Genomic DNA, 18715 nt, shown 5'->3' on the forward strand with positions numbered 1-18715 from the left:
TTTTCTTTTGATATTGCAAGAACATTTAAGTACAGATATGTCTGAAAAATCAGAAGACAAGATCAAACCTAGCTACTCTCTTTATGGTAGTAGAGATTATAGGAAATATTCTGCTCATTTCATAAAAAATATAAGCCTTTAAGTTAACTACAGGAGGTAGGTGTGTTCTATTTCTGGTGTTCCAAACCCATTTTCTTGTGTTTTACATTTTCCCTTACCTTTGTACTTTTACTCAGTTGTACTTGTAGGTAATCTCATGCCATAATACATTAAAAATAAAGAAAATGATATAAAAAATATAGATAACTCCTTTTTTCCCTTTCTGCTAATGAGAGTGTCCAGAACTCTTCGAACACTTGACTATTCTCTCGGATATGAATAAGAGTGTCAAGAGCTCTTTGAATACTTGATTATTCTTTTGAATATACATTATCTCCTGTCTCACAATACTAGATAATTAAAAATTCCATTTACAATTTCTTAACTCAACTGCTTTAGTTTCTGTGGTACAATGGGCAATTAATCAATAACCAACCTAATGTTGTGCTTCATCTAGCTAATGTAACGCTCCCTTTACTCTCTTGGATCGTCCATTTGGGCCCAAGTCTGTATACTAGCTGATGATAGGTTGAGTTGCCCACCATTGAATTGGGTTTCTTTGATACTAAACATGAAAGTTGTAAATGAGGGGCCCACTTTTCATAACTTATTATACGCTTTAACTTTATTGTGTGAACCAAGAAGTGTAAAGCGCATCTGGTGTAGTGGTATCATAGTACCCTCCCACGGTACTGACCAGGGTTCGATTCCCTGGATGCGCATTTTGGAAAGTTTTCTCCTCTCAAGTTTTTGGAACTCTGCTTGTCCATTGTCGAAGCACCAATTTTTTTTTTTTTGAAGCACCATTTTCCTGTCTCATGCTCATGCTCATATCTCATGTTGCAGGCTAGTTATAAAGATATATGTTGGTTTTTATATAGGTGGAAAATCGATCCAAAACTGTCCCCATTTTATGTTGCTTAATTGATTTTGTTAAAATGAGTCTTAACCCATCAATTGATCCCATCGGAAAAGAACTTGTGAACCTATTTGAACTTAAAAAGAAATAAGTTAAATTACATCGTCTCTTAAGGGTTTTATAAGTGAAATGAATAAGTTCATGGCATCTTTTTATATTTTAAGAAATGACAATCCTCCAAACGTTCTAAGAAATGACACTTCTTATGAGTTTTTATAAATGCAACAGATAAATTTATACTTTGTAACATTGTTACTACCTTAATAGAATATACTTTCTTTCTTTTTTTTTTCTTTTTTTAAAAATTGTTCCTACACATTTATACAAATCTAGTGAGAAAAGTGACATTCATCCACAAACCTTAAGGAGTATCATGTCTCCATAATTTGGGTAAGAATTTTTATTAAGATTGAAATAATTGTTTGAAAAATGATAGTTTAACTAAAAATTGAGTTAATTATTACATTTAGACAAACCTTAAGAAGTAAAGTGTCATTTCTTCAAAACAGTAAGAGAATGTCATTTCATAAAATCTTTAAGAAGATCGGTGTAATTTGCCATTTTTCCCACGCAAATTCTAATTTACAAAACTTTAGAGCCACTTTTGGTAAATTTTTTGGTTTTAATAATAGAAAACTGTGAGACCCACCAAACCCATGTTCCTCTAAAAACTGTTTTTCGAAAACTCTCTCACATCTTTCACCGTACATAACAGCTTAGTGAAAACTATCTTGAGCCGTTTTCATTTTACAGTTTTCCAGTTTTTAGTGACATTTTTGCAATAAATTAACGTGGTCTTTTTTATTCATTTTTTCTCTTTTTAAAAACTGTTTTTTGAAAACAATTTCTCAATACACTAAATAAGTTTTGGAAGCACGAAATAGAAAACAGGATCCAAAGATGCCCTTAATTTTCCTTTTTATTGAGGATGGAGGAGGGTGTTTCAGTTACTGTCTGTAAGGTGATTTTAGATGCTAATTGGCAAGCGATTTGATCTTGCATTGCGTGGATTAGTATATCTATACTACTATTTAAGGGGCTACCCCTGTTTGGACCGGATTTTCTTTTGTTCTAAAATACCCCTACAACTTACGTTTAAGTAGGGGCAAAACTTGGTAAAAATGCTTTTTTAACTTCCACGCAAAACACCATCTACAAAATAGGACCACTCCTACGGTTTCAAACTCAAAATTGGCTAAAATAACTGATCCCAAAATTCCAAATAACAATTAGATCCTTCATTGCCCAACCACAACCGTACGGCTCCAAATTTCTATCTGCTACTTTTCTTATGCAACTGAAAACTATCTGCAATAAGGCTGTAACGTGACTGCAAGGAAAAAATGTTCTTGGATTTTATTGAGAGCGATAATGGACCAAGGGAGGCGAAGAATTAAAACAGAACACAAAAGGTCATTTTTTGAATTAAAATTTTTCTTTTTCTTTCTTTCTTTTCCTTTTACAGTTCGATTATGTAAATTTTTGGGTCTTATTGTGTTTTGCCTATTCGTTGTTTTACAATTCGTTTATGATAGTGCTTCTCTGTTCAATCACCAATGAACTAAGGTACGCACATATTCAAGGAAAACTATTAATATTTATGCTTTTCACTCTTAATTATACAAATTCCTTTGCTTTCTGATTATTTATTTTTTAAACAGTGAATTAAGAGGCACTAGAAGTAAAAATCCTCTAAATCTGCCTTCAACAGTGCTACTAATAACTTACTGTATTAACTTACTTATATGCTCTACTTTCTCATTAGAAGTTTAGGAAAGAAATAATTATGATTCTGTAACTTTAAGTATTAGCACACCAGAAGGTTCCTTGACATGATTTGGTGGTTGCAATAAAAAGGGTTCTAAATTCTAATTCTAATGTGGGAATATACGTATTGCTTCATATCATATATTGGTGTAGAATCTGATTTGCTTCTCTCTTTTTTTTCGTTTGTGTCCGAAGCCAACGAGAAGAGGATCGTGAAGTTCCATCCCAAGGATTGTCCCCAGTGGTAGGTTTCTTTCATCCTATATTTACCACATATTTATTATTTCTAAACAGAAAACCTATCATACTTTCATTTTGTATGGCTTTTTAGTATTGAACCCAAGATTATCATCTCGGAGGAATAGTAGCATTGGGAAAGTTTGATGCCCTTCACATTGGTCATTGAGAACTTGCAATTCAAGCAGCAAAGATTGGACCTCCATTTTCTTTTTTCAGTTGTTGGAATGGCAGAGGTGCTTGGTTGGGAACCTAGGTATGGATGTTACATATCTTTATTATTCATTTATTTGAATTCTTCTTTCCCAATATTTATGGAGTTGTTATCAATTGCCTTTGTTCTGTGCTTATTAGGCTTTAATGATGATAGTGATGAAATGAAAGTAAGTAACTAACCTTTAAAGCATGTCTTGCGTCCAAGGTTTCTATTCCTGAAAAATAATATTTCAGTCCAACTTCAACCCATCTCTCAATTTTAAGTGTTCCTTTTTTTTTCTTTAATCTTTTTTTTTTTTCTGAATAAATTATGAACATGTTATTTTAGTTAATATTACTATGTGCTAGGGAAGAGCCAAATATTTCATTTTGTATGGCTTTTTAGTATTGAACCCAAGATTATCATCTCGGAGGAATAGTAGCATTGGGAAAGTTTGATGCCCTTCACATTGGTCATTGAGAACTTGCAATTCAAGCAGCAAAGATTGGACCTCCATTTCTTTTTTCGGTTGTTGGAATGGCAGAGGTGCTTGGTTGGGAACCTAGGTATGGATGTTACATATCTTTATTATTCATTTATTTGAATTCTTCTTTCCCAATATTTATGGAGTTGTTATCAATTGCCTTTGTTCTGTGCTTATTAGGCTTTAATGATGATAGTGATGAAATGAAAGTAAGTAACTAACCTTTAAAGCATGTCTTGCATCCAAGGTTTCTATTCCTGAAAAATAATATTTCAGTCCAACTTCAACCCATCTCTCAATTTTAGGTGTTCCTTTTTTTTTCTTTTTCTTTTTTTTTTCTTTTTTTTTTTCTGAATAAATTATGAACATGTTATTTTAGTTAATATTACTATGTGCTAGGGAAGAGCCAAATTTGTGATGCAATTGGGTTTGATATGATAGTAGAAAAAATTACTACATTCTCTAATCACAAAAATGTAGTTAATATTTGGTACAAACGCATAACACTCATAACGCTCCTAGGTTTTTTTGGTACTTGGAAAATGTGTAGTAATTTCAATTTCAATTGGGTGTGATGAGTATTATGTGTGATGAAATAATTTTTCATCACACCCCTAGGTCTTTTTTGTGATTAGAAAATGTAGTAATCCCAAATTATAATAAATGCTTTAGATTAACTCTTACCCAAAAAATAGAAGAGCCTCTGAGCATGCGCGTGAGCACGTGCTCAGAGGCTAGTTTTTAACTAAAATTGTAACTTGGAGTTATGATTTTTAACTTGAAAATTATGCAAAAATGTCATGGGTAACAGGCGTGTGTATTATGTAATAGCCTAACATAGACAATGAGACATTGCCTGAGAAAAGGAGCATAGGCAACCAAAAAGTCAAGTTATGGAAGTTACACCTTTTTCTTGTTTCTTATCTGGTTAACTGTTATGCTATTCATTTTGAAACCCCCTTTTTTTTTAAAAAAAATGTAAAATGATCCTCCAGTTTCCCTACTTGCATGTACATATAATATTGAGGCTATTCCAAAACAATAATTAAGTTTAAGGATATAAAATTGTTCACTAATTTTTCAAAACTTTTAAAATAACATATTAGAATTGGTGGCTTGGTGCATGTGTGTGCATTTAAGAATAGTTGAAAATGTTTTTTTCTTTTTACTATTTGTTTTAGTTTTTTTTTTTTTTTAAATCTAGTTTTTTAAATTTTTTTTTATAAATAAAGTAGCTTTTAACTTTTTGTAACACATTTAATATAAATACTATTTAAATAAGCAATTTTTATATCAAACACATATGAAAGTAATATCAATTATAGTTTTATATGAACGTAAAATAGTAAATTGAAAAAAAAAATTATGAAAAAAGATGTGTCCTTTCCCCGTTACTCGCTTAAAAAAAAATAATAATAAGAATACCATATTCATCCATTAAATTGCTTCCAAGTGCGATTATGGGATCAAACTAATTGATCAAGGTTGAAAAATGTCGCAGTCTTTTACAAGCATTTAGGATATAAGTAATTGTCCAAAAAATATATATCAAAATGAGGCCCATCACATATATACGATGAATCTGATGCCAGTGCCACACATTGGATATTTATTTGCTCCAACGCAGCCAACTGGACCTACTTGGATCAACTTATAGCTTTCTTTGATCTCTTTCTGTTGAAGCTGAAATAGGATTCCAGCAACAAGATGAGCAAAACGACAATAGCAACAGAAGTTGTGAATATAAAACGGCAAGGAAGAAAAAGAAGGGAAAACGCACCGTTTTATTTAAGTAATAGTTAGTAGCAGTTAGTTACATTTTGTGCCAGTTGTCATTAGCTTATTGGCTGAAGGTTTTGAGAGTTAGTTATGCAATTTGGGCACCAATTCTTAGCCCCTGTTTTTTGTGTATACAAGAACTTGTAGCTAATTATTTTGGTAATTGCTTGTAACAATTTTGATGAGTGAATACAGATTTTATTTTCTCTCTCAAAGCTATTTGCAAGTTCTTCTTGTTTTCTGCTTTGCATTTTCTGATTTTATATGGTATCAAAGCACATTTTCTTTCACTTTCTACCAACCAAACAGAGATTTTCTTTCTAAATTAGATTTCTTAGTTTCTCATGGCTTCAAATTCGTCGAGTGCACCTTCTTCTTCATCTACACCAACTGCAAGTGTAGCTATGGCAGATGAATCTGCCAATAATCCATATTTCTTACCAACAAATGAGAATTCTAGTTTAATTCTTACATCTCAACCTCTCACTGGTCATGAGAATTACATGACTTGGGCGAGATATGTGTTTTTGGCTTTGAGTTCCAAAAACAAGTTTGGATTTGTTAATGGTTCAATTTCAAAACCAGATCCAACCTCACCTTTATTCAATTCTTGAAATAGGTGCAACACTACGATCCTCTCATGGCTAGCCAATTCACTCAGTCCTGATGTTAAGGCTAGTGTGATGTACATCAATTCTGCAAAAGACTTGTGGATTGATCTCAAGAACAGGCTATCTCAGGACAACACACCAAGATTGTTTGAGCTGCAAAAGGAGATTTCACATTTGGTTCAAGGATCACTCTCGGTGAGTTCCTATTTTACCAAATTCAAGACTTTATGGGATGAGTTTGTGAATAGTCAACCTTTCACAGTTTGCACTTGTGCTTGTGTTTGTGGTTCTAAGTCATCTCAGTTAGATGCACAACATAAAGAACATGTTTTTCGTTTTTTAATGGGCTTGAATGATAGCTATGGGAATCTGATTGGGCAAGTCTTGCTTATTGAGCCTTCTCCTTCTCTTAGCAAAGTGTGTTCTTTAGTTTTGCAAAAAGAGAAAATGAGGAATATAGGAAATATTGTTAATGTGGTTCAGCAATTGGATGCTATGGCAATGTATGTGAATAACAATAGGTCATTTCAAGGTAATCAAGGTCAGAATAAAGGTGGTGGGAAATGAAAGAAAGATAAACCTGTTTGTACCTATTGTGGTTTTACTGGACATATAGCAGATAAGTGTTATAAGCTCCATGGATATCCTCCTGGTTACAAGCCTAAAGGAGGTAACAGGTCAATGGCTAATCAGGTTTCAGGTACCTTTGGGTTTGATACTAATAACATTGGTTTCCCTAATGTTCAATCCAATGGTTTGCCTACTTTAGGAGTCCAATTTGATAGTATGATTTAGAATTTGGTGAATACTCCTCTTGGTGCTCAGTCTGGTTTTCAGAATGGTGTTGCAAACACACCCTTTGGCATTGCACATGGAGCATCTAGTAGTTTTGTTGGTGGTTCTTTTTAGCAGCAGAGTCCTCACTCTTTTTAGCCTCAATGCCCTATCTCTCCAGCTCAATGTGAGCCATTACTCACTTTTCTCAATGGGTGTGCAGGTATAGGTTCAGGTTTTGGCACTCAAACCAATCATGTTACTTCTGTCATGATGCCCAATATCATTTCTGCTTCACCATAGACACAATTATCCTTACCTTCTACTTCTAATTCAGCTTCTAGTTCTTCTAATTTCTCAGGTAATCCCTTTCGGATCCCTCCTAATTTTTCTCATTCTGTGTTTTCTGCTCAAGTAGTAGATAGGACTGCTTTCAAATCTGACTCTTGGATTATAGATATTGTTGCCACTGATCATATGGTTCATTCAGTGACCCAATTTACTTCTATTACTTCCATTGTTAATACTTGTGTCTATTTGGCAAATGGGGAACAAGCCTTAGTCACACATGTGGGCACTGTGCATATTTCTTCTACTCTTGTTTTAACTGATGTGTTGTGTGTTCCATCCTTTGGTTTTAATCTGATTTCAGTTAGCAAACTTGCCAAAACTTTTTTTTGTTGTCTCATTTTTCTTGGTAATTGTTGCTTCATTCAAGACCTTGCTCAATGAAGCATGATTGGTTAGGGTAGCGAGAGCAATGGCTTGTATCTGTTGGGTTACTCATGTCAGCAAATCTTCTCTCACTGTTGCTACCAGTCCTCTTTCAAGCACAAACTTATGGCACACTAGATTAGGACATCCTTCATTTTTTAAACTTCAATTGTTAAAAGGTGTTGTAAACATTGATGCTTTTAATAAAACTACATGTTGTGATGTTTGTCACTTTTCAAAACAGAACAGGCTTCCTTTTCTTATAAGTGATCATGTTTCTTTTGCTCCTTTTGACTTGATTCATTGTGATCTTTGGGATCCTTTGCCACTTGTACTGTTGAAGGTTTTAAGTACTTTTTAACTATTGTGGATGACTTTTCTAGGTGCACTTGGGTGTATTTGCTCAAACTTAAGTTAGACATTCAATTTTTGATTCCAAATTTTGCTAATATGGTCAAAACTCAATTCAACAAAACCATTAAGACCATTAGAAGTGATAATGGCACTGAATTTTACCTTAAAGATTTCTTCCATTCTAATGGCATTTTGCACCAACTGTCTTGTGTTGATACTCCTCAACAAAATGCCATTGTTGATAGGAAGTATCAACATACACTTAATGTTGCTAGAGCATTAAGGTTCCAATCTCAATTACCCTTGTGTTTTTGGGGTGACTGCATCCTCACTGCAGTTCACTTGATCAATAGAATTCCTTCTAAGTCTTTGGGTAATAAGACCCCTTATGAAATGCTTTTTCATACTCCACCTTCTTATGCACATCTTAGGTGTTTTGGTTATTTGTGTTTTATCTCTACCTCACCTACTCATAGACACAAATTTGCACTTGGGTCCAGAAAGTGTGTTTTTGGGCTATTCTCATGGCATTAAAGGTTACAAAGTATTAGATTTTGATACTAACTCTGTTTACATTTCTAGAGACATTGTGTTCTATGAGTCCATCTTCCCTTATGCTTCTGATTCCTGTCCTTCCACTTCTTACTTGACTGATTTTGTCTTTCCTCATGTCACTTCTGATCCTTCTTGTACTTCTGATTTTCATTCTTCCACTACTCCTGCTCCTTCTATTCCCATTGACACTTCTATCGCAGATCCTTTAGCTACCCCTAATTCAATTGTTTCTACTCCTGATCCTATCCCATTAGAATCTACTACTCATACTTCTATACCAAACCCTATCCCTGATTCTGATTCTGGCTGTGAAAGGGTGGTTTTGCACCAAATGGATGTCAATAATGCATTTTTACATGGTGACTTAGTTGAGAATGTTTACATGTCTTTACCACCTAGTTTTCCTAGCAAGGGGGAGGGTTTAGTTTGCAAGTTGAATAAAAGTCTCTATGGTCTTAAATAAGCTTCATGACAATGGTTTGAGAAGTTTTCAACTACCATATTACAGATGGGTTTGTGCAGTCCAGATCAGATTACTCTTTATTCACACATTCACAAGGAGCTTCTTTCATAATTCTTTTGGTTTATGTTGATGATATCTTGCTTACAGGGAATAATCCTACTTGTGTTACTGCCTTAAAGAAGTTGCTTGATGATCAATTTGGTTTGAAGGACCTTGGTTCATTAAGGTACTTCTTGGGTTTAGAAGTGGCAAGGACTAATGCATGCATTAGTTTGACACAAAGAAAATATGCTTTGGAAATATTGAAAGACACAGGTTTTATAAGCTGCAAACCTGTCAAATTCCCTATGGAACAAAACCTAAGATTGTCTAAGTATGAAGGAAAATTACTTGCTGAACCAAGGATGTATAGAAGGCTTATAAGAAGATTATTTTACTTGACTTTGACAAGGCTTGATATAACATATGTTGTGCACAAATTGAGTCAATTTGTGTCACAGCCTAGAGAGCCTCACTTGTTGGCAGCACAGAGTACTTCAGTTCATCAAAGCTTCCCCAGGAAAAGGGATTTTCTTCCCTAGCAATACAATTGTATATTAAGTCTTTTTGTGATGTAGATTGGGCTGGATGCCCTAATACTCGTAGGTCTCTCATAGGATACGCAGTGTATTTGGGGGATTCTTTGATATCTTTGAGGTTTAAGAAGCAAGGAGTGGTGTCTAGATCCTCTACAGAATCTGAATATAGGGTAATGGCTAGTGTGGCTTGTGAGATTACTTGGCTAATGTAGTTGCTTAAAGACTTGAAAATTGACCATCACAGGCTTGCAATGTTGTTTTGTGATAATCAGGCAGCCTTATACATAGCTACAAACCCAGTTTTCCATGAACAAACCAAACATATAGAAGTTGATTGCCATTTGGTTAGGGAAAAAATTTTGGAAGGTAAAATCAAAAACTTTCATGTAGCAACTAATTCCCAAGTTGCTAACATATTTACTAAGGCTTTGGGCATGGTAGCATTTACAGACTATCAAGTAAATTGGGTTTGAAGGATATATTTTAGCCGAAGTCCTTGAAGGAAGCTAGTTCAGTTCAAGTCACAGAGTCTAAGACACTGGACTTGAGGGGGAGTGTTGAAGCTGAGATAGGAGTCCAGCAACAAGATGAGCAAAACGACAATAGTAATAGAGATGAGCAAAATGACAATAGTAACAAAAGTTGTGAATATAAAACGGCAAGGAAGAAAAAGAAGGGAAAACACACCATTTCATTTAAGTAACAGTTAGTAGCAGTTAGTTACATTTTGTGCTAGTTGTCATTAGCTTATTGGCTGAAGGTTTTGAGAGTTAGTTATGCAATTTGGGTGCCAATTCTTAGCCCCTGTTTTCTGTGTATATAAGAACTTGTGGCTAATTATTTTGGTAATTGCTTGTAACAATTTTGATGAGTGAATATAGATTTTATTTTCTCTCTCAAAGTTATTTGCAAGCTCTTCATGTTTTTTGCTTTGCATTTTCTGATTTTACACTTTCCATTAGATGACCAAAACATCAATAAGTTTTTTTGTGTAGGTAAGAATTGAATCCCAAATCTCTTATTCAATTATAAAAGTCTACTAGTTGAGTTAACTGAAACCACGTTTAAGGTTCGAATGTAATTTAATAGTGTTTTAAAACTTAATAATACGTAATGTTAAGTTGTCTCTTTTTAAGAAAAGTAAAATAAATAAATAGATATGTTTGAAATGAGTTTGGATTTGTTAAATATATGTGGAACAAATTTAAGATTAAATTGTTAAAATTTAATAGAATTTGGAACGAGTTTGAGATCTATGATTGAATGGACCGAAGTGGACCGAAATGAACCAAATGAACTAAATTAGACCTAAATCAACCAAGAGGACTGAAATGGATCCAATGGACCGAAGTTCAACCACCAACTTTGCAAACTTTCCCATATACAACGTCAACCTTCTTCAAACCATAACAATCATGATTTTTATTGGTGATTACAGTTGCAATAAACCTACAAATAGCAACCTACAACTCTACATCTTATTACACTAATTACAATAGAAGCAAACCAGCAATATTCCTCATCCATTAAGTATTGTATTCCTGTGTCATTTTATAGTATTTATTTTGAGTGCTTGGATATACATTTTTTGGATAATTTTGTGCTCAAAATTAGAGAAAGAACACACAAAACATATACAACATACAAAGAAGAATCATATACATTAACTAAATTGAAATGGTAAAAACGAGAGACAAAGATAGCCCCAAATAATCCATTCTACTGACCGAAGGTCCTCCTTAAACCTTCTAGAAACCAATAATCTTGTGCTTCATTGTAGCAAATCCTATATCAAACACACCCAATCAATGTCGGCTCAATTCATTTTGTGTACTAAGGGGAGCATTTTACAAATAGTTTTTAGTTTATTCCAATATTCCAATGAAGGTCCTATCATCGAACACCTCTTTACAAAAAACCATCAATTTAATATATATTTTTTAACAACTTAAGCCTAGATTGAATTTTTTTTTTTTTTTTTTACTAATACAATTATGATCATGCCAAAATTATGCAATATTAACCATTTTATTGGCATGTTAAATGTTTTTCATGCAAAATATGGCCACATTTCTATGAAGATTTTTCATATGCATAGAGCATTTTAAATATAAAACAAAAAGTTTTAAAAACTTGTAAATTTTAAACAGTGTTATTTTTATTAAATACCTTGATTCAACTTTAAACAAATTCTTTTCATACCTCGCTCAAATTCACAATCTACAAAAATAGAACCTAGTTTATGGCCTACTTAACACATTTTAGGGTCATACACAAATGTAAAATGTATTATTATTCAATATTTTATAAACAATACATGAATTAGAAAAAAGAATCCAACATTTTTATATTATTTAGTACATTAAGTTGACAATTTTTATATATTTATATAAACGTATTTTAAAACTTTTAATTCTAAAAATATCAAAACAATCCTTATCAAAATAAATTCCATATTTTAAATGAACACCGTCTGTTTTGTCAATTTTGATTTTTAGTAATGAATTTGTCTTGAAAATTATTAGTTCTAATTTTAATTTTGATCGAAAAAGAAAGAGTAAATTTTTTTAAAGATTATAAATTTTTACACTCATAAACTACCACAAACACACAAATCTATTATCTATCCATTTAACTATATAAAAAGAGCCTATGCGCTTAACTACAGTAGTTTTGGTTTAGTCAAGTGTTGGGCCAAAACGGTGCGTTTTGGGGAGAGAAAGGCAAAATTTAAATGGTGCATTTTGCTGGGAAAAGAAATTTTCAACACACAGGCTTCCAGAGAAAGAGGCGGTGAGAGAGAGAGAGAGAAGGGAGCAGACGAGTCGGTCAGATTCGGCTTCTACATTGCTTGCTCGATATCTTACTCCTTATGAGTATGTTTCTTTCTCTCTTTTACTTTTTCTAATTTGTCGTTTCCTAAAAAATTTCTCGGATTGACAAATCCTTCTTCTTTTTTTCACCCTGAAATCCCCCTCCTCCTATTCCATGAGGAGCCTTTGAATCTTTGGAGAATACAATAACTATTATCATTTATTTATTTATTATTATTTATGGGTTTCTAGAGAAGCTAAATGGCAAAAATCTTAGTTAAGTTGGGAAATTGTTTTTTTTTCCTGGGGTTTTGTGGGTTATATTAACCAAAAAATGGGTACCCAAAATTCTATTTTTAATAAAATGCATTCAAGAACTTTATATTCATTTTGATGGTTTTGATATACCTCTAGTTGAGGTATTTATCAATATATATATATATATATATTTACACACACCTTTGGTTGAGGTTGAAACATACTTCTTGTGTATGTGTCCACCAAGTGTTACTTATCAAAAAAAAAAAAAAAAATGTGTCCACCAAGTGTTTGTGGAAATGTTTTGCTATCACAGTTTGCTTAGGAATTAATATTTTCAAAATGTGTTTACTGAGTATTCACTGGTCTCTCTATTTGGGGTGGGGAATACTCTTATTTTTATGCTATAACTTTGAAATCAAAGTACTTATTAATATGAAACAAAAGAAAACAGAAACGTATAATCACAAATTTGTCAAAAGTGTGTCGTTTGTACTCCATGGGATTATGTAAGATGTTGAATTAGGGAGTTCATTAATGACATATGGTGGTTTAGGTGTGAGTTGGAAAGGGCAACTGAAATTTACTTTTCTTTTTGATAAGTAACTGAAACCCAGAGTACTTTCTTATTGGAAAATTATGAACTTTACATGCATAATCTTATTTCATTGGAAAGAAAACCATGGCATTGTTGGAATTTGTTTTCCTTTTTGGTGGAAATTGTTCATATGGAGATTTATGTTGTTCTGGTTTTTTAAATTGCAATATATGTAGTCTCAAACAATGTTATTCTAATACATATATTTTTTTAGGGTAAGGTGAGTGACAACAAAAAAAATTATTTTATATAGAAATATAGGGGATTAATTAAGACTCAGATTGATAAATGGAGGATTGTTTGTTTTTTCAAGATTGATAAATGGGGGAATTAAGGATTTTTCTCCCTCAATACAGTAGAGGATAAAAGGGGATGTTTGTGGCTCTTGGTGTTCATTTTTTTTATTTTGTCTTGGTAAGAACAATCTTCTTCTTCTTTTCTTTTCTTTTTATTTTTTATTTTTTATTTTTTATTTTTTATTTTTTATTTTTTATTTTTTTATCTTCATAATTTGATGATGGATATCTTGCCATTATCTAAATACTTGATTTCAGGCACTCCGTAGTATGTATTCATTCTTTATGTTTGATGCACTAGCATTGATTTTGGTGATTTTGGAATCATGCCTGAAGTCTATAGCTCACCAATCATTTGCCTATAAATTACACAATGAGACAGAGTTGCATGGTTAGTGTGTGTGTGTGTGTGTGTGTGTGTTTTTTTTTTTTTTGTTTGGTGCAATTTAGTTTTATTTTATTTTTTAGTGTTAGGATTAGAGATATATTGAATTGGAGATTCATATAAGGGCAATAATTTATTAAGTACTTTCAACTAGATTGGATTGGTAATTAGAATTATTATAGCTCACCTTCATGTGTATGTTGGACCATTAGAGAACATCATATTGATTGATGCTCTTGACAACTTGTGTACAAACAAATGGTAGTAATCACCAAAGGTTTTAATTTTTACCCAAGAATCTCTTTGATGTCCCCAGGCTTCTGATTTTTTGCAATTAATGACAGAAGTTGAAATATTTCTTAATACTAATTTTTTTCTTTGTTGTTATATGGTATGAGCATATCTGGCGACCCTAATTTTTGTTTTAAATAGTAGTTTCTCAAAAAAAAAAAAAAAAAAAGCATATCCTTATGCCTTTGTTCTTTGCAATTGTTCTCATAAAATCTTCTTGGTGTATAATTTATCGTACTAGAGGAATTAATCTTCCATTGAAGAACCTAGCAAGATACGGGATGGAGGAAAAACTAATAGACATGGCATAGTAGTTAAAACTTAGAATTTTATTTTTTAGTTTTCTTGTTATAGAGGATTGTTACAAATAAGATATTCTATAGCATCAATCCGGAGATGAGGATGTTTTCTTTTGCACATGGTGCTATGCTGAGTTTCAAGACTTTTCCTAGAAAGGTTTATCTTGATGTGAATAAAGAAAATAACAGAAGTTTGATTTGAGTTGCATGCAACATGGTTTGCCAATGTAGCACTACTTCCACCAAATGATCTGCATACTAACACACACACACAAAGGAAAGATAAGGAAAGAAAAAGTTTTAGATAGAGCCACAGAGTAGCAAATCAAGATTCAAAGATGGGAGCTTTTTGGATAGCATATGTACTTAACTTTATGATGTGTCTTTATTCAAAGCAAATGTATGCATTTGAACTGTAGGGTTCAAGTGATAGCTCAATGGTAATAATATATTTTGTATTGACCCTGTCTATGATTCAAAACTCACATTCTCCTCTCTCACTATCTATCTACTAAAAAAAAGTATATATTTGAAATACGTTATGATGTTTGTATTATATCAATTCCAACATTTTGGCTCACTTTTTATTTGCATTTTATACTCAATCAATAACAACTTTTTATGTATTCTTTTTATTTTTCTTATAAAATAATCAAAATTTTAAATGGAATAAAATTATACACATGACATACTATGATTAGTGGAGTATAAAGCGAAATACAAAAAGTGGGACATGATATCTATTCTTGTTATATGTCCTATTACATCATTGTTTCTTTTGCATATAGTAAAATTAATGTCTCTTTTGATTAACAGTAAATCTCTCAGTATTCTTTAAAAATCAAATTATTTATATCTTTTTATTGTGTTATAAATAAAATCTAGAAATTTTCTATAAAAAATAAAATAAAATCTAGAACTAAACTTAATCATGACTCTTTTTTCATGGCAAGCACGTGCCTTGCACATACTGCACAAACTAGTATAGTAAAATGTATTAATAAAGTATTGAACAATAAAAAAAGAGTATAATATTTTATTAAAATTTTGAGTCTTAATCAAAACTTTTACAACGTCAGATAGATAGACAAAGCATACATTAAAAAGATGTCATTTTTTTTTAAGTGAGAGCCCTTGCTTTTTTTATTATTATTTTTGTGCAATATTATAAGACAAACAGAAAAAAAAATATATATATTTTTTAAGGGACCTTCTTTAATTTGGGGTTTTAGTCTATTACCTAAATTGTCTAATGGTTGAGCTGCCACTGCCGTCAATCTACAATCAAAGCCAAAATAATGACAAAACTTATAACAACAACAAAGAAATAAACAAATATCACATTGACACACACACACAGATATGTACAACTCTTAGTTTGTGACCTAAAATTACATGAAAAGACAAAAAAGAACTTCAGGAAATGTTCTTGAGAAACCCTAATCCTAAAAATTTATATAAATAATATGCTCAGTTGTAGAGAAAATTAAAAAAATAAATAAACATACACATATTTACTTAAAAAATACCATACTCATCCTGTAAATTGCTTCCAAGTGCGACTATGGATCAAAATAATTGACCCAGATTGAAAATTTCGCAGTCTTCTACAAGCATTTAGGATACAGGTAATGGTCAATTGTTTTTTTTTTTTTTTTAAATCAAAATGAGGCCCATCACATGTTACATATATATATAATTATATATGATGAATCTGATGGCACACACCGTATATTTGCTCCAACTTGGCCCACTGGACCTACATGGATCGAGCTATAACAGCTTTCTTTGATCTCCTTCTTGCCCTTTCCACTTTTCTCCTATTCACTTCTTTTACGAGCAGAGGCTCTTCAATAATGGTGGACAAACCTGCAAAAGTTACCATCAAAAAGTGATTGACATTTTGCAGTTTGCATATCACACGCTAAAAAGTTACACAAACGTTGGGCACGCTATGGCGTAATAGGTAAAAAGTGGGAAACCCCATTTGAAATTCAAATTAATCACACAAATTTAATTCGTACTACATATTTATATAAATGATTAAACTCAAAAAAACTTTTACTTACCAGATAGGAAATCCTTGTTCTCCATCATCACCCTCATCATTTCACCACGTTGTTGCTCGTCATTGTTGCACTCATGGTCACCGTCAGATTCTTTGACTTTTCTAGCTTGATTGCCCATGTTTTGACCGGACAACAGTGAATTGGAGCGTATTATCCTACATTATTTGAGAAAAAAAATACACATTGGTATATTAAATAATCACATAAATTATACATTCATTCATAAAAAACCAAAAATTTGCATCCATTTGATATAATTACCATATATCACTACATCAAATTATAAACATCATTTAAAATTATACACTCATTCATTAAAAACCAAAAATTTGCATCCATTTGATATAATTACCATATATTACTACATCAATTTGTAAGCATCATTTAAAAAGGTCAAAATCCTCAAAACGTGACACCTTGAGATGTTATTTTTTACTTAGGTCAAGCTAACACTCTATCTTTCTACATTAGAATAGCAAAACTTGATTTATTGGGATGTTATTTTTCATTTAGATCCAACTGAGTTTTCTGTCAAGTTAAAGAAGATTACAAGAAACCAAGATTGTTTGGGATTGTTAAAATCGTACGATCCTTCCGATCCTGAACTATTGCAAAGATCTTTAAAAGATCCAAATCATTTTGAGCAGCAGGTTCATAAAATCGTAAAATTCAAATCGAGATTTTGACAACCATGACTAGAGCTCTAATTCCATTAATAAAATAATAAGACTTTTCCAACCATAACAATAATAAAGTCTTCCAACAAAAATAATCCTTTTCCATAGAGTCCAAATTTCTCGTGGTCTTTCATTACATCAATAACTCTCCAAAATAAAAGATCCTTAGCAAAGACAAAATTACAATTTCTCAAACACTTAATCAAAGCTAAACAGTAAAGCGAATGAGAGTTTCTAAAACAAACTATAATTGGTGTCGAAGTAACTAAAGGACGGGGATTTGGGAGGCACCAGATTTATGCCATACCAATAGGGCTATACCTATGAGGAATATAGTATAATCTTGGTCACTGTTTTATAATAGTAATTCAAACATTAGGGTGGTTTCATTTACTGACATAGAATCATGAGATAGCAATTAATGTTATGTTGTGATTGATGATGTATTGATACACCTTTGGACTCATCCTTACAGGTTCTACGAATTGGTTTTGGAACGCATGAGTGTTGGGTTATAGGGACTTAGGAAGGCACATAGGTACATAGGTAAGTGGTGTTCAATGTTTTTGTAAGGCATGAGTGTTGATGTCACCACCCAAATCCAAACCTCTTTTTTTGCAATTACGTACTATGTGTTGATTCGAAACTAAATAAGTAATATTTGATTTGAAACTAAATTGTTTATGAGCACCTTAAGAAATGGTTTTTGGAAACCTTATGGCAAGTTGTGAATAGAAGCATAGTACCGTAGCTAGTGCTTAGCAAGGAGTCGTGAATAGAAACACAGTATCATAGCTAATGCTTAGCAAGGGGATGGTCCCAAATAGGGGACAGTGTACATTGGTAGCTCCTTAGAAAGGGAGTTTACAGGCATGGTTCCTAAGAGGGAGTCATACCAACTTTAGGTTCCAAACAGGGAACCTCTCCAAAGAAGGGGAAAGGGACCGCACAACCTTTTTAACGGGGCGTAAATTTTGTCCAAGTATAAAGGCTTAGGGAATTATTTATGTGATTATTTTGATTTGTTATGATGTTGCTCGCAGTAAATTGGATTGGTCATATGACATATTTTGTAATCATGTTAAATTCATGAGATATATGTTCTACAATGATCTTTTATGAAAAATCTGCTTATGAAATTTTGAATTTTTGCAAAGTAGTGATTTTCTTAAAAATGTACTATTTTTTTTATATGGTTTATCCCCACGCCTTATGTTATAGTAAATTTCACTTATTGAGTTAACTCACATCTCTTTATCCCCTCCTCATAATTCTTGAGGCAACAGAGGATTAGAAAGTTCTCAGGTAACAACTGTTGCAAATAGGTTGAAATTGGAATCTTTACTGTTTAGCTTTGATTAAGTGTTTGAGAAATTGTAATTTTGTCTTTGCTAAGGATCTTTTATTTTGGAGAGTTATTGATGTAATGAAAGACCACGAGAAATTTGGACTCTATGGAAAAGGATTATTTTTGTTGGAAGACTTTATTATTGTTATGG

At 32.3% G+C, this 18715-nt stretch overlaps 1 long non-coding RNA gene and 1 other non-coding gene across 2 annotated transcripts; both read left to right on the forward strand.

The window, feature by feature from the left end:
- The first annotated feature begins 750 nt into the window (after positions 1-750).
- On the forward strand, positions 751-821 carry TRNAG-CCC (transfer RNA glycine (anticodon CCC)). The gene has a single exon. It is a non-coding gene; the product is annotated as a tRNA-Gly (tRNA).
- Positions 822-2079: 1258 nt separating this feature from the next.
- On the forward strand, positions 2080-3487 carry LOC136070406 (uncharacterized). The gene is made up of 3 exons (XR_010631649.1): positions 2080-2430; positions 2981-3029; positions 3117-3487. It is a non-coding gene; the product is annotated as an uncharacterized LOC136070406 (long non-coding RNA).
- The last annotated feature ends 15228 nt before the right edge of the window (positions 3488-18715 follow it).

This window comes from Quercus suber, unplaced genomic scaffold, assembly GCF_002906115.3.
Source record: "Quercus suber isolate HL8 unplaced genomic scaffold, Cork oak 2.0 scaffold_232, whole genome shotgun sequence".
In the NCBI taxonomy this organism is placed as follows: domain Eukaryota; kingdom Viridiplantae; phylum Streptophyta; class Magnoliopsida; order Fagales; family Fagaceae; genus Quercus; species Quercus suber.